Source organism: Pieris brassicae, chromosome 2 (assembly GCF_905147105.1).
Source record: "Pieris brassicae chromosome 2, ilPieBrab1.1, whole genome shotgun sequence".
NCBI lineage: Eukaryota > Metazoa > Arthropoda > Insecta > Lepidoptera > Pieridae > Pieris > Pieris brassicae.
The window spans coordinates 8,671,139-8,688,368 of NC_059666.1; positions in this window are offsets into that span (position 1 = coordinate 8,671,139).

Genomic DNA, 17,230 nt, shown 5'->3' on the forward strand with positions numbered 1-17,230 from the left:
TTCCCCATCAGTATAGGAAAAAAGGGCAGTCAAATCACTTGTCTGCATCTACTACGTAGTAGATTTCTTAAGTAAATAGCTATAAATGTATATGTTTCCGTACATTACCCTAAGTCTATTTATATGAAATATAATCTTATTTTTATAGTAAATATTGTGAGATGAATTTTCTAACTTATTTTATTGAAGGCTTCAATTTTGGAGCCTATTATGGTCTGAATGCTTGATTTATTGGTTTATTTTATTTCTTAAGAGGCCAATTCTTTACCATAATACCCTTATATTTTGTGTAAACTGTCATACATTACTTTCAAAGACCTTTTATTTCAATTTATTTACATCTAAGGCGATATATTTACTTAATATAAATTTAAGATGTTTTTAAAAGTAAATACTTTTTTATGAGTTTTGCTTTTTAACAGCTATACAAAATCATTGATAGAAATAACGTATTAATCATTTATTTGGTATGATAATGACGTACTAGGAGTAGTGGCGCGCTGACTTGGATCATCTCGGGCGTTGATTTCCGTTGAAACAATATTCGATTGGAGGGAGATAGTGATTGGGCGTGATGATCATTGGAGTGTGGAGAAAGGAAGGTGATCAGTTCCTCCAACCTGACGGGAGGATCCTCAACCAGTCAGTAGATGACTGGCCGGCCCGAAGGTCCCAGTGGTTAAGTTTGAGAAGTTGTATGTAACCTTAGCAGCCGGAATAAATACAGGAGCAGACGAGAAATCATCCTTTTTTCAAGGAATAGGGAGCAAACAGACAGGAGGCTCATCTGATGTGATGCCGTCGCCCGTGGACATTCTCAATGCCAGAGGGCTCGCGAGTGCGTTGCTGCCTCGCCTTTTAAGAATTGGTACGCTCTTTTCTTGAAGGATTCTAAGTCGAATTGGTTCGCTGCTTGGGCAGCTAGTGATGGTTCACCATAATGGTGGTTCGCTGCAAAAACGCTCAGTTGTGGAACGACGGACGTCGATGTGACACGGGTGGAATTTCGTATTCTGCCTCGACGTCCGATGATGAAACTCAGCTGTATTATAACGAACATCAACTGCATGGTAATTGCGGTAGAAGATGCAGAGAGTATATGTCTTTTTCAGGTGGTGCTGTCCCTAAAATATAATGTTATAGATTTAAGATGACTTCATATGAAAATCATGTATTGAATAAGAACACAACCTTAAGATACACATAAAAGTTTAATGTTCATTATTTATGACTCATATCAGTGACGTGTCTGAATTTTGCTTGTCGAGAATATGTATATTTATTGGGTAGTAATTTTTTTCTTATAATAGTAATTCAACTTTTTGCTACTAATACTTTTAGCCTTTTATACTTGTCATGTACGCTTTCTTTAAGCTCTGGTGATGATACTTCGATTCCCGCAAACAATTACAACCTCTTTAGGTCTCGTGATCATTTGTTAATAGGCAAGTAGGTGATCAGCCTTCTGTGCCTGACGCACGCCGTCGACTTTTAGGTCTAAGGCAAGCCCGTTTCCTCACGATTTTTTCCTTCACCGTTCAAGCGACTCTTCATGAGCAAAAATATGTGTTAGCTACACTAAAACTTGATTCTTAACCTAAAGAAAGAAAAAATTTATTATACACAATAACAGGATATTTAGGTAAAATAATATGCACGAGCCCCCACACTTGGATTCCTTGTGTCGTGGAAAGCTAGTCAATTCCATTTGACGCGTTCACTGTGCTTGACAATAATTCCTACATAACACAGTATATATTTAAACTATTTTTGCCAGCTAAGAATATTTTTCTGTATCAGAGCAGGTGGACAAGATGTTGTTTAAGATTTTTAGTAAATGTATGTTTTGAAATGTTAGTAAATTTTATTTTTAAGACCGTGGTTATGGATGAAAAGGCCTCCGAAGGATAAAAAGCGTTGCTCATATTTAAGTTTGTTTCCAAAAAATTCTATATATTGCTATTAAGTCTAACCGTTAAAAGTTTTGTTTCATTTAGCAAATGTTGAGGTTGAGTAACGAAAAGGTTTCCTATGAATATATATAAAGGTCTCTTTATAATGGTAAGAATTATTATGTAGTATTAATATATGTAGTCGTACGTCCAACCAGTTTTCGTGTCTTTAAAATAAATCTATACTATTATTAGAAGGAGAAAATATTTGTATGTAAGAAACTCAAAACTACAGGGCCAATTTCAATTCTTACATTTAAGATTACGGTTTATTTTCCAATAGGTACATTACAAGGTACACTTACATTAGAAATACTAATGCAATATACGCAATTTTACAACCACCCGAAGAAAAGAAAACAAGATAAATACAAATAAATAACAACAAATAATAATAAATTGAATTAATTTTACATTTAACACATGTTTGCATTTATATAAGGCGAAAAAAAAAATCAGCCGTTCATAATAATAACACATCATATTTTATACACGTTCATATCAATATTGATATAACCATAAACATTAAGACCGTAGAATATGAAGAGAGTATGGAGAATTAAGACTAAATTTAAATAAAAGCTCAAACTTCATTAAGACAATATTAAAACATTATGAAAGCGATAAAGTAGTCATCAGTATGTACAATGACACTTATCACGGGCGTCAATAACAGGTTCCTACTGACCCATGTTGGACCTATCACCTTCACTTTGTATACTAATTATTGTTATGAATGTCGAGGCTTCGGTAAAAGGAAAAAAAATTACCTATATGTGTTCCACCACTATAGTTAGATTTAAAAACATACCTGTTGTTAGAAAGTAAATCAATTTTAACATTTCATTTGATAGGGAAAACAATTCGAGCCACTTACTAGCTATTTCTAGATTGTGCTCTTCTGTAAGCATTGTATTCGTTATAAGAGAATCGTAGTAAATCAATAGAAATTCCTTTAATATGATAAACAATAAAAGCCTAAAATCCCGAAGGAATAAACATTTTCCAAATAATCCGGACGTCTTAAATTTAAAGGATATTCCTTGGACAGACGGCGAGCTGGGATATTTGGATTTTTCTAAACAAGTTTCAGGTTGCGCAGTGCAGTTGACAACGGATTTATTGGTACTACGCTCCGGGGTTGTTTGACAGGAAGTTTCTTGTTTTTCAGTTGAATTTTAATTTATTCATAAATTAAATAACTAACAAACCAAGTGAGGTTTGAATACGTCCTTTACTGTTTATTGATTTTTAATGAGGATATATATATATAATTTTTTGTAATTGGTAAAGATGGATTGGTGTGTCACCATTGTCCGAGCAGTGTTGTTAAATGTTTTAATTAAACGTATCTGAAGCTAATAGTGCGTTTATACCGAAGCTGGTTAAGACATAACAGGAGTAAGAGTCTTTTTAATATAAATTAAGTATTTTTTTTCTTATATTCATATCAGTCAAGTGCTTGAAATTTTTAGTACTGGAATTTTCCTTAAAGAAAAAGTAAGCATAAACATTTTTCGTAACATACCAATATTAATTATTCACTTGAAATAAAGTATCCATTAATATTCCGTACCATAGCCACTTTGTCACAGTGTACACTAGAATTTACAATAGGCCGTAAATAAAAAAATACAGAATATAAAACCTCTTTAAATTTTAAATACTTTTTCATAAAATTAAAAACCATATTTTGAATTTCGAATTACGAAATGGAGAGGACTTCAAATTGTGCATGTGGGTGCAATAAGTGCCTCGTATCTCGTATGTCACGTGGTAAAATTCGGTTAGCATTCATTTTATAGTTGCATAAAAGTACATAAACTTTAGTGCATTTGTATGTCACAAATTTAAACCTCTAGGTACACGTTTGTCTAGAAAATTGCCATAACTACCATACTTTCACGTCATAAAGTCTTTGTTGAAATATGCAGAAAGTATTATAAACCCCTTTTAAGCTCGTCGGTATGATGAATAACTTTTGCGAGCTAAGTGAAATTGAAGGTGTAAAACATTGAGTTTTTTTTATAGAACACTGAACAAACGGGCGGGAGGCTCACCTATGTTAAGTGATACCCATGGACACTCTCAACGCCAGAGGGCTCGCGAATGCGTAGCGGGCCTTTTAAGAATTGGTACACTTTTACTATTATTACTTTTTTATAAGCCACATTTTCCAAAAGAATCTATATTCGGACGAATGCTATTAAATACAAATTATTGCCCAGGTCTGCTCTTCTGTAACTTATAACCATATAAAGACTTTTTTGTGTGAATTGACTATGCTTGCATGTGTGTGTATGACTGTGTTATGTTTTATAATAATAGTCATTAATAAATACGTGTTACTTTCCCGTCTATGAAATGCGAGTAAATTTAACTGAGTTTACACCTATGTATACCTATTCTTATTCGTTACTTTTAGATAAGGAATGAGATGGTATATATTTAAAAAAAAACCTCTGAGTATGTTATCCACTAAAGCGTAACAAAAATAACCCTTTATAAGAAACGAAACTGGGCCGGAAATTAGTTTGTTACATTTCCTTCAGAGATGGAATCGTTTGTTTCACCCATTTGAGCTAACGTAATCATGTGAAGAGCTTCAGTGGGGTCAAGCGTCCTTCAGCCCTTGTTTTTGTAAGCACATTAAATTCAAGACTCATTACGTTAATTGAATTATGTTTAACTTTAATTCTACTATAATATGTAGGTAATAAACAGTTACAGTCAAACATATAACATTAATTTCATTAATTAATTTTAAGGAAACAATACATATAAAATACATTTATTATTTACTGTTACTGAATAGGGCTTATTGCACCATTTTAATTAAAGTACTCTATCTCTTTTCATAATAGCGTGAACACAATTTGACAGAAAGGGATGACCTACCTTTGATTTAAAGGCACGAACGGCAATTACGTTAATTGAATACACGAATTAAAACATGAATTAGATTTCTATAGATGTAACTAGTTATATTCCATTGGGTACCTTCTCAACCCAAAGGTCGTGTGTTTCAGCCTCAGCTGTGGACGAGTGGATTTTTCTGTCTAAGAAAAGTCGATGACAAACATCTTAGGGTAACCATCATTATTGCATGTCAAAAATCGATCTCAGACACTTTTATTTCACTGAAGTACGTTGAAGAATTGATACTTTTATTAATTTAGTTAGAAATTACATTTCAAATATTAGGATTGAGCCGAACTAAGTATTTATAGAAGTGTTATATCTAACTGTATAAAAACACGCTGTCATGTTGAAAGATAAACAATATATCGGAATAAATAATTATAAATAAATTGGTGACTCGTTGAAACGCCACCCTAAGATTAGTTACAAAGGTTATCCTAAGAATTATAAAGTACAAAATTAAATGTTCCAGTCGCTAAGACAAATTAAGTTTCAGTTATTATAAATAAATGCGGTAAATCTTGTAACGAAACAAGGCATGAAGAAATTTTTACGCCCTTATTTACAGAAAACTCCACGACATCATATGTGTTTTAGATCTACAAGGAAAAACTTACACGAATAAATACGCTTATACGAATATATAGCTTTGATGTTTTTTCTTTGTCTTAATCCCTAAATTTTTGGTACATATGTCCTTCAAGTGTTAATAATACTTTTAAAATAAAACATCAATCATGTTTAGTAAATTGAAAAGAGTGCTCTGTGGAATTATGTCATTTTTCCCGCGCCGGTGTTGCAATATTCATAAAAGCTTGGCAATATGCTTCTTGATATAAAGTGTGTTATGATAGTAAAAATTGCGATGACAGCCTTCGTCCATTAGAAATGTGTTTACGTATAGCAATATTTTCTATAAAATATGGTAATACAATGGCTGGCTTAGCTTGGAGCTGATAAAAGTTTCCTGATAAGCCCGATAGAGCTTTGTTCAAGAAACAAAGAACTGATGAAGTTGTATAAAAAGTTTTATTACTGTTTTTAATTAATTAGGAATAATATATTTGTATATTATTAATCCGTACTAATGTTATTTTATATGTAAGTTAAATAACGGTTTAGCCTGATAGTTTTTAATTTACTATGTTTGTCAGGCATTCTGTTTTATCATGATTATTTTAAATAGTTATATCTTAATTAAAGTGTTACTAACAATTAAAGTTATAACAATTTAAATATAACAAGCTTTTGTTTTGTCCAAACTAAAATCAATTAAATTTCAGAGTTTATGTACGAATTCAAATCATAATTTTATACAGTGTTTTATACAACAGTAGTAATCTTAACAAAAGTAATCTAATGTAAGTTTATTATTCAGTTCAAGTCAAATCGGTTGTAATCTCGGCTAAAACTGCATTGGAAATGCAATGGCGCGCAATATCAAATGGCATCCATTTGTCAGGCCTACGTCAAGTGAAAATGGCCAGTGATATTGTTATTTCGAATTTTCGATGTTTAAAAAATAAAATAGCCGTCGTCAATTTAAAATTAGAATTGCATTTACGAAATAATGTATTGTTTGTCATCTACGCTTAATATTTTCAATAAATTTAGTCTGATATAAATTTAGTAAACCTTTTTTATATTAGGTCCTTACATATGAAATTGGCGTATTTCGTACTGGCCACTTTAATCACGATGTTCTTCTCTTTGGTAAGGAATTCCAAATTCAAATTTGTGCTTCGATGACCGTCATTCATTTGTTTTTTTTCTGTTTGCATCACTCATTTTACAAAATGGAAAACTTAAAGTATCGCATTATTTACGAGTACGAGTTCCGCCGTGGCACTAGTGCTGCGGAAACGACTCGAAGGGTGAATGATGTGTATTGCGGTCATGTTGCAAAAGAGAACACAGTTCGTTTTTGGTTCTAACGTTTTCGTTCTGGAAATTTCGAGCTGCAGAACAAGCCCCGTGGCCGGCCTGAGACCCAAGTTGATAATGAAGTATTGAAGGCTATTGTGGAAGCGGATCCATCGCAAACCACGTCCGAGTTAGCTGCAGGCTGCGGTGTTAGTGATAAAACTGTTTTAATTCACTTGAAGCAAATTGGGAAGATTAAAAAGCTTGAAAGGTGGGTACCTCACGAATTGATTGAAGCAAACCGGCAAAGGCGCGTCGACTGCTGCCTTACCCCAAAAAAGTTACTTGTAAGCGTTTGGTGGACTAGTGCCGGTATTGTTCATTGCAGTTTTCTCAAATCTGGCCAGACTATTACGGCTGATGTCTAGTGTCAGCAATTGCAAACCATGATGGAAAAGCTAGCGGCTAAATAACCTAGGCTGGTCAATCGCTCCACGCCACTGCTACTTCACGACAATGCTAGACCACACACTGCACAACGGACGGCTACCAAATTAGAAGAGCTTCAATTGGAATGTCTAAGGCATCCTCCGTACTCCCCGGACCTTGCTCCAACAGATTACCATTTTTTTCGAAATTTGGACAACTTCTTGAAAGGGAAAAAATTTAACTCTGATGGGGCAGTCCAAATCGCCCTCACAGATTTTATTGATTCCCGTCCGACTGATTTTTTTAAGCAAAGGGATCAATGAACTACCTATGAGGTGGCAAAAGTGCATAGAAAACAATGGTTCATACTTTGATCAATTTAATATATTATATTTAAAAATATTCGACTTTTTGTTCCTCCCATACAAAACGCCAATATCATATGTAAGGCCCTAATATTAGTTTATTTTCTAAAATGTATGTGTGATCGATTTATTAAAGACTAGTACTTTACTTAGGCCTTTGATAGGAAAGGGTAGATAGTTAGTTACTACTACGTTTTATACGTTTAAAACTACAGCAAAACATAATATGAAGAGTATATAACAAGTAATCAAAAATCCACCTTATATTTTGAAAAGCGAACAAAAGATTAATACAAGTATATTTCATGACCATCACTCGGTGTCAGCGCTACTAAAATAGCAAATTTCAAGGTATCGTAAAAAAATTAAAACACTTTGTTTCTCTCAATTAAAACGAAATATTCTAAATAATTGAATTGAAATTGAATGGGGTATGGGCGTAATTGAAGGACGCGATCAAAAGCGCTAAATTGAATTGCAAAGGCACAGTATTAATTAGTAAGTAAGAAATTCGGGAGCTTCGTGTTTTAATCTGGATACAGAAGGGCAATTTGCTTTAGAGTGGTCAAATCAGTGAATTGTTATTGCCTTTTAAAAGGTCCTTTCGTAATTTGTAATTTGTATTTCAATGCATGTTTAGGTGACATTTCCTGTATCTCTGATCACAGAATTTGTTTCTTTATTTTGACTTTACAATAAAAATTATGACAAAGACCACAAAGGTTGCCATTGTTATGTACACACAGGCACTCAAACTAATTGAAGTGTCGACGGTTACATACTTTTCTGCGCCTGGGCCATACAAAAACAATATTATTTTGAAGGTAATAAAACTCGAAGCCTTCCGTAATGTAAAGCTTAAAATAAAAATCAGTTTACAATCTTCAGAGACAGGGACAAAATCCTTGTTTAATTAAAACTTTATTGAACTATTCTGACGATATTTAATTTCAAACAATTGAATTAGAAACGGGTTGGTCCTAATTAAGATGTTAATCAGTTTATTTGAATAAATAAGGCGCTATTCTAGAATTTATAGCGTAATCGCGGGAATATTAAATGAGAGTATGGCCATCCTTGGTAAACCGTATTAATTAGAAAGTGCTTACCGCTACACGATGAAATATTACGAAGTTATACTAACAAATTCAAATTTCGAAGAGAAAATCACACAATCATAATCTAGCCTCGTAGACTAATGAGTAATTTGATACGTCTTAAAAAAGTGAAGAATAGATGAAGAAAAAAACTCGTGTTCTTGAGATCGGAGGAGATAGTCTCGTCATAAATACCGAAACGCGTAGTTATTAAATAAGTTTATAATATTTTAAACTTGCATTTAAACGCAGTTTGTGTTAGGATAAACATACATTGATTTTGTGTTTATAGAAAAAGCAATTTAAAATAATTAATCTGACTTAATATGTCTGTCAACTAAGGCGTGGACTAAAAAACTATTGAAACCAGTGACAGTTTCATCAAATTGACCTAACTGGGTGGCACCTAGATATACCTGGCTTAAATACATTAAGGATTATCTCGTTTTAACTTCTCAAGAAATTTGTAGATAAAATCGAAACAAACACGAAATTTAGCACACGTACTCAAACACCGAAATAGATCATGAATAATATCAAATATTCGAAATTCGAAGTTAGTTAAGAAGTGAAGATTTTTGTTGCTGTACAGTACAGTTCATTCAGTAGAGCCTTTCTCGAGAACACATAACTAACCGAACCATACTCAATTTTAATTTTTTTGACTTATATTAATTATAGATATGAAATGTATCAATTACGTACAGCATAGTCATTAGTTCCCCTACTCCTATTAAACGCTTTGAACAATTGAAGCCCGCAGAGAAGACAGGCATTCATGATTGATGAAGGATCCGAGGATTAATCAGCCCACATGTCCTAAGACATTTGAAGCGTTATTGATTTTCTTCATATTTTGATTAATAAGTTTTTATACTAAGTTTTACTAAGTAGTTCAGGTTAGTAAAACTCAACTCAAGGTTTTCATGTGAATTATAAGTTGTATTGTTATGATAAATAAAATATCTAAATGTAATGTTTAATTCTACCAATTAAATATTCTTTTAACATTTTAAGACTATTGTACTATATAACTATGATAGATAGATTATGATTGTTTGCTTACTGTTTGATTTTTCGACATTAAATGGATTGGGTTGGAAACAGTCTATGCGCGAAATCGCTCGTACGGTGAGGGAAAACATCGTGAGACGTACGGCATGCTTTACACTGAAAAAGGTCGACGGAGTATGTCAGCCACACATTATATTCAAACTTAAAATAAGTCATAATAAAACTAACTTTACATGTATTGGAACGAAGTTCCTTATCACGCGTTGCGAAAGACGGAAAAAATTAAGACCAAAAGTTGTAACGACACTTTTGGTATAGGTGTCTGTCTCTCTCATAGCAAGCCAGTTATTTCCGTTTCCTCTTCCTATTCTGAACATTCCCATTGAACAGTGTGGTGTAGCAACGATTATTACAGGTATTTTGCACAAAATAACTAATAAAAAATAGTAACAATAATTAATCCTGACCGTGTTATTTTATCGAAAGGAACTTCGTTCCATCCGAGTGTCCCTTGACACCTCTCAAGTTTTTTTTATATTGACTATTTAAAAATTATATTCATTATACTTCTTTATTTATTTAGAATAAAAAAATACCGAAACATCTTGCTACCAGATGATCGGTATCAAGATGCTATCGGGTTTTCACACAAGATCCTCGTTTACTTAAAAGTGAGATACTTTCAGCCGAATCACTACTACTATTTTTCTATTCCTATTAAACCCAAAAACTACTGCTTCTACTACGAGGAAGCTTAAAGCATATTTGTTATGGTTTAGTGTTAATTGGTATACACTTTGTGTATTTTGTTGTTAACCTTATATACAAATTTATTTATAAAAAAAGGTTTTGATTTTGGCTTAGTAGGCAATGAAAAGGTCACAGTAATAAAAACTGTATGTATAAATATATTACCCGCTAATTCTTTAAAGTTAAAATTTTATCATTACTGAAATTTGGCTAATCTACGCGACAAGCAAACCATGTCAACTCCTGCAAAACGTGCCGGAAGTTTAGACGAAATTATTAACTCTATAAATGTAGATCATTAAATTAATCTGGTGAAATTAATTAATTGCAAGTTTTATAAGCTATAAACTTATTTCGTTACTTTTTCTTAGAATGCCACCTCCCTGATGATGATTTTGGTTGCCGCGCTTCTGAAAAATTTTGAACAAACCATGTAGATTCTTCCACCACGTCTACCGCCAGGTATCCTTCTATCTTCATCACTTTGTCTTGAATGATTAGTTGACGGAGCGTATTTTTAAGTGTTACGTAAAACAAAATTCATTTTCTTAACCTTCACACATTTTGTACTTTTGCAATCTGTGCAACATAGTTGTATTTCATATGCCGTAGATTCAAGCATTTAATTGCTGTATATTTTCATTTAAATGCCATTATGTATTAAATTATCATATATATAACGATCAATCGTAGATGAGATAATATATGAATGAGAGTACAGCTTATAAACTCGTGTAGATAGAAAAAAATTAATGAAATTATGTATGTACTGTGGAGTTTCAAACTTGCCTTTTCACTTCAATTTTACCCGCAATAGAATTCTAAATAGGCGCTATAAAGTAGAATTACAAGAAAGATGCGCGGCACGGCATACAATTTTGTATATTGCAACATTCGGTCAAGCTTTTGCGAGCTGTTTATGTACTTTATACAGTTGTAAAGACGCATTATTTCCATAATTTGTATTTTCTTATATATCGTATTTATATAAGTAAAAACCTTACAAAATCTTCCACAACACACAACAGTTTTGGTAGAAGCTTGGTCACAATATCTGACCCGTAATTTTGCTAGAAATCAAACCTAGCATAGCATACTGTCTAACTTCTCGTCTTGTTTTCGTTAGAAATCGGCACCTATCAAATCTAGTCGTATTTGAATTTTTTATCAAAATTTTAATATAAATCAGAATTGAAATATCAAAAATTCATGAAAAAGTAGTTCAAATAGAGTACAAAAAGACAATCTATATTCATAAAAAGACGCGCCAAAGTGTTTTTAAATTACTGCCCTCCGTGGAATATGAATCACTCTGATATTACGATCAGGGCGCTGTCTCTAAAATTTTATATAACAAAATTGTAAATTCGCCTGTATTTATTTCTTTTTTAATTTATATTATATCCTAGATTATCCTTAGATAATCAGCAATTTGTTGAACCCAAAATTATTCGATTTTGGGCTATGCACGTGATGAATAGAATTAAAAGAATTGTATGTTTTGTTTTGTTTCTTTGCGCTTTTTCGCGTATTTAGTTTTGAAGGTATACATTTGAAGTGTTTCAAAATTCGAAGCCTAATCTAGAATAGATTTCTTCTATAAATTAACTTTATAACAGATATATAATTGATCAATTGGGAGTAGTAGTTATACGCAAACTCTTTAGCTTAAAAGATTACTAAGGATTTATTAACTATAAATGTTTATTCTCTTTAAAGTTCACTTAAGGCAAAATTTTCTCGTTTTATATTTATTAGTACTTAAGGACAATGATTAAGGCTCAGGCCTTAGGCAGCTAGATTAGACGTCCCTTAGGCATAGTCCCTTCTTAAGTATTTTTACTTTCAATACTTAATTAATCTCGTTAATAAAACGTAAAATACTTTTTATATTTTTTTATGTTAGCTGTACAACTTTTTGTCTTTTCTGTACAATGGTTTAGTTATTAGGCACATCACGATAGCTTGGCACCTTAAGTTTGATTCTTTTAAATAATTCCCTTAAATCATAATAACATTTAGAACATTTAACATATAGAAAATGGACGTAAGACGTAAGACACCAATATTGAGCACTATTGAGTTTATTAGGCCGGAAACGTACTCACAAGCTCTCTGGCATTTCGAGTGTCCATGATGCCGTACGTTCTACAAAAAATGACTCTGAAGTCATTTGGTTAAAGAACAAAACATTATAAAAATTAATGCTTGTTCATTGAATAAGATTTTTAAAGCAATTTCGGCTGTGTATAAATTTTTGGAACTCAGAGGTCATTATTCTACGTGCTATAAAAGAAAATACATTTAACACAATAAATAAGAACGTAAAAAGAAACTTTACAGCATTGTACTGTAGTCTGAGGAGTTCTCGAGACTTTACAAACGACGTACGACTAGAACTTTTTCTGACAAGTATAAATTGTAAAACTAAATAAGTATGATTTTAATTAAGGAATATGCATTAAATAACAGCGTATCTAGCGATTAGTAATGTCGGTGTTCCAATTAAAAAAATATATTAAGGCGTGGATCGACTTGGTGTATATTATATTTTTAATCTTCTTAAAGAACAAAAATTATGATAGATTTAAATTGAAAAATATTTCATACTTTTGAAGTCATCAACCTCAATGTAAATAAATAAATAAAGTGTGAGTCTGAGAATTTTAATACAAAAGGTGTTTCAACAAAAGTGACATAGCCTTTAGTAGAATTAACTTGACCTATGGCACGTTAATTGAGAATCGAAATAGTTACTATAAATTCAAAATAACTGAGTGTGGAACTTGTAAAGGCGATTGTAGTTGGGACCTTTGTACGAATGATAAATGGCTACTAAATCTCGAAACACAATAAGTATTGGCAAGCTGACAGGTTCCCGTAACAGCCTAATTAACATACGCAGTTCCTTTACTTTTAGCTTTATCGATAACATAGTCATAGCTTTATACAAATATCCTAGTTTATCACAAAAGTTTCAGCATAGGATTACAATTTCGGTGGGTAAAATGGGAGGACTGGCGACCTGTTACCAAACTTTTTAGGTTAGTGCCTCAGATTTCTGTAACTATTTCATGATCATTTGTAAATCTGAAATGCAAGTAGGTGATCAGCCTTCTATGCCTGATGCACGCCGTCGACTTTTTGGGTCTAAAGCAAGCCGGTTTCCTCACGATGTTTTCCTTCACCGTTCGAGCGAATGTTAAAATCGCACATCGAAAGTAAGTCCGTTGGTGCACAGCCGGGGCTCGAACCTCCGACCTCAGTAATGAGAGTCACATGCTGAAGCCACTAGGCTAACACTGCTCCCAAATAAAATACACTTTTTAGTCATAAAAAAACAGTTATAACATTAAGTATTAGGTAAGGTTAAGGATGACAATGCCCTAGCCATCCTAAATTATTCACAGCAATATCATCGACCTTCATTTTTAAATCTTTATAGGTGAATTATTTAATTTATTCGTATTTTTTAAACTAACCCGAGCAGTTCCATACAACAGAGCAGGAGTATTTACCGAGAAAGTCTCTTAAAAGCAAGTTTTAAGATTTCCCACCCACTCCGAAAGTTTATTAGAATGAAATTGGATTTTTAAAATTGGAACTCGACCCAGCATTACTACTTTGACTCCCACGTTCATTTTGCAAACATAGAAAACCTATAAAATATGACTGATAACGCGGCCTCCTAGACATTTCAAGTCTAAATTCATACTTTATTACGCATAAAGTTAAAATACTATATGTATTACTTTTATTTGTTTTGATATAAATCTAATATTTTATTTATTTACACTTTATTTTAGAAATGCAGTACAAGTTAACAGGCCTTATCGCTTTCGAGCGATGTCTTCCAGGAAACCACTTCTGCTCAATATTCTTTTGTTTTAACATTTAAAAAAAACAAACAAACAATGACGCTACAACCTTTTAGGTCTGGCCTCAGATTTCTGTAACTATTTCATGATCATTTGTCAATCTAATAGGCAAGTAGGTGATCAGCCTCCTGACACACGCCGTCGATTTTTTTGGGTCTAAAGCATATCGATTTCCTCACGATGGTTTTCTTTACCATTCTCGAATGTTAACATTGCGCAGATAGAAAGAAAATCAATTGCCACAGCCGGGTATCAAACCTACGACTAAAGGGATGAGAGTCGCACGCTGAAGCCACAAGGCCAACACTGCTCATTTAATAATTTATACTTACTGTACTACGGTTCTCGTAGGGGGAAAGTAGTGTCCGAACAATTTTGTAACATCTACATTTTATTTACACATAAAACATTGTTTATATAAATAAAAAATAAAATAAATAAAAATTTATTTTATTTTACTTAAAAAAAATTACATTTTGTACTTACATTCTAAAGGTTGTAAACATACAATAGGCAACGAAACCTTAACATACAATATTCATTTTGGTTAACCTTATACATAATATACTTCTATGCGCACTAGCGTCTAAACTAGGCCTAGTATTGGCCCCTGGATCTTAAACGCTAGTTCCTTCCAGTGTCAATAAGAAATTGGTTAAGTTGTTTATTAATTTAATTGTTAAATTAATTGTTTAATTGTTTATTAAACTAAATGAGGGTAGAATCTATTTAAGTTGTTGTAATGGGTAGACCGTATTAAGTGTGAACTTCTATAAAGATTTTTAAGTCTTGTGCATGAGAAATTTAAATACGATATATGAATTTAGTGTTTATTTATATATATAATAATTATTTGTAGCACGCTTGAAGTGCTTACGTTAATCAGCATTTATCATTTACGTGGAGATAGAACTCTTCAACAAAACCTATTTGTATCGAAGAATACAAGCCTTGATAACCCTTTTAGTTCGGTGAGCCCTTATAATTATTAAACTGTTAGCGGTTTCCTAGTTAATTAACCGTTACCCACGTTTTTAACAGGTCAATAAATAATTGACCCAAGGAAACCTTTATCCGTTTTTTATTCATTAGATAAGATTAAGTAAGTTCTATAGTTAAAAAGTTTCGCTTTTTCATACTAATAGTTACAAACAGTAGACTTGTCAATCTATTAGTGGAGCTTCATGACTTGTTTGAGACTAAGTAATTTTAAGTCTCTGTAAAGGTCTTTGACGGAGACCCGTTTGAATATCAAGATTTTACATTTGTTTCGTATTAAAAACTATAAACGTTTTGCGTGTTTTGTAACATATATTATTATAAGAATTAAGACTCATTTATTACTTATAACATTCATCCACATTTACAAAAGTTTCACACACCTAACATTTGGTACAACATTTTTTTTGAAGTGAATCTTCTTTATCGGCATCGTAAAAAAATATACCGTCACATTTTTCGGTTACGCGTCACATTTTTCCGTTGCGCGCCATATTTTTTGTCTTATAATTGAACTTTATTAAACCAATTTCTGTAAAATTATAAATAGTATATATTTTGTCGAAAAATAAGGTTATAAAGAAGTTTCACTTCTTACGTGTGTACACTAGTACACGCACACATTTTTTTTTCAAGGACCTATAGTGTTCTCCAACTGGCGCCATCTCTCTAGAATGATTTTTTGATAGATATGTCATATCTCAAATAATAATAATGCAGAGTCAGTACAATGTTACATATAAAGACTGTATTTGTTTCTTTAATCAAATAAAAATTACCCTATATCTGTGCCTTAAAACATATTTTTTTGGGCAATTATAATTAAAAATTATTGTTGCTCATCTGATATTCGAACGCAGGATCGGTTTAATAGTCACACGCTCAGGCCACGAAGTCAACAAAAACCCCTTTTAAAACAGTAAAGGGTGTTTCACAAGTGTAATTATATAAATAGTTAGGATAATCACACTTTATATAAACCACTAAACTCATTCTCTTGAAAAGTAAGGACACAGTCGTGAACTCACACATTACACAATGAAAGTGTAGTCAGTACAATTTGTTTGCACGCCAAGAAAATTGAACTAACACTAACACAAATATTCTTAACCCATCCAAACGTTTGAATAAAAATTCATTATTATACTCGCTGTTGTTATTATTGTTTGGATATTAAATTAATATGACAGTATTTATTTTAAGGTATTAATAATTAAAAGGACAAAAATATTGAAATTCAATAAATTTAGCTTTATTAATTTGCATGTCTAAAGTACCAGACACTTATAGGTAAAATGAATAATACTAATGTATAGCAAGAATATGGTAGAAAAATGTGTAAGGTTCTACAATAGTAAGTTCGCATATTCTGCCACACACAATCGAGCGCAATTCAGTCTTTAAAGGAGTTTTACATTTAACATTATTAACATATTTAATATTATATGAAATGGTCAATTCTTATATTATTTTTATCGTACATATCATATTATATATATCAACAACAGTGTCTCACGCAAATAATAATTTATTTAATAATAAATTTTTTCCAAAAGTCGATTTTTAAAGACGGAAAGTCGGAAGAACTTTTAATTATTTTGGAAAATTATTGTAAACCTTAATAAAAAAGAATAATATCTAGAATATAAACAATAGTCTAAAAAAGTTACAATGCGATGGGAGTCACTAAGAAATTTTTAATTACTTGTTATCAAAGTTAATCGATGAAACAAAATCATGACTTGAAAATCTATGAAAAAAGCTTTTATCGCAAAGTATAGGTATTATATAAACCAACTTAAATAAGCTTATATTTAACAGAGCAAAGGCAATTAATGTAAATACTAGATTTCCACAATACAGCGAAGTTAGTTCGTGGCACAGTAGGGAATAAAAAACATCAGTGCATAATTCTTTATTTCTGGTTTACAGTGAACACTAATCGAATTTCTGCTTTTGCA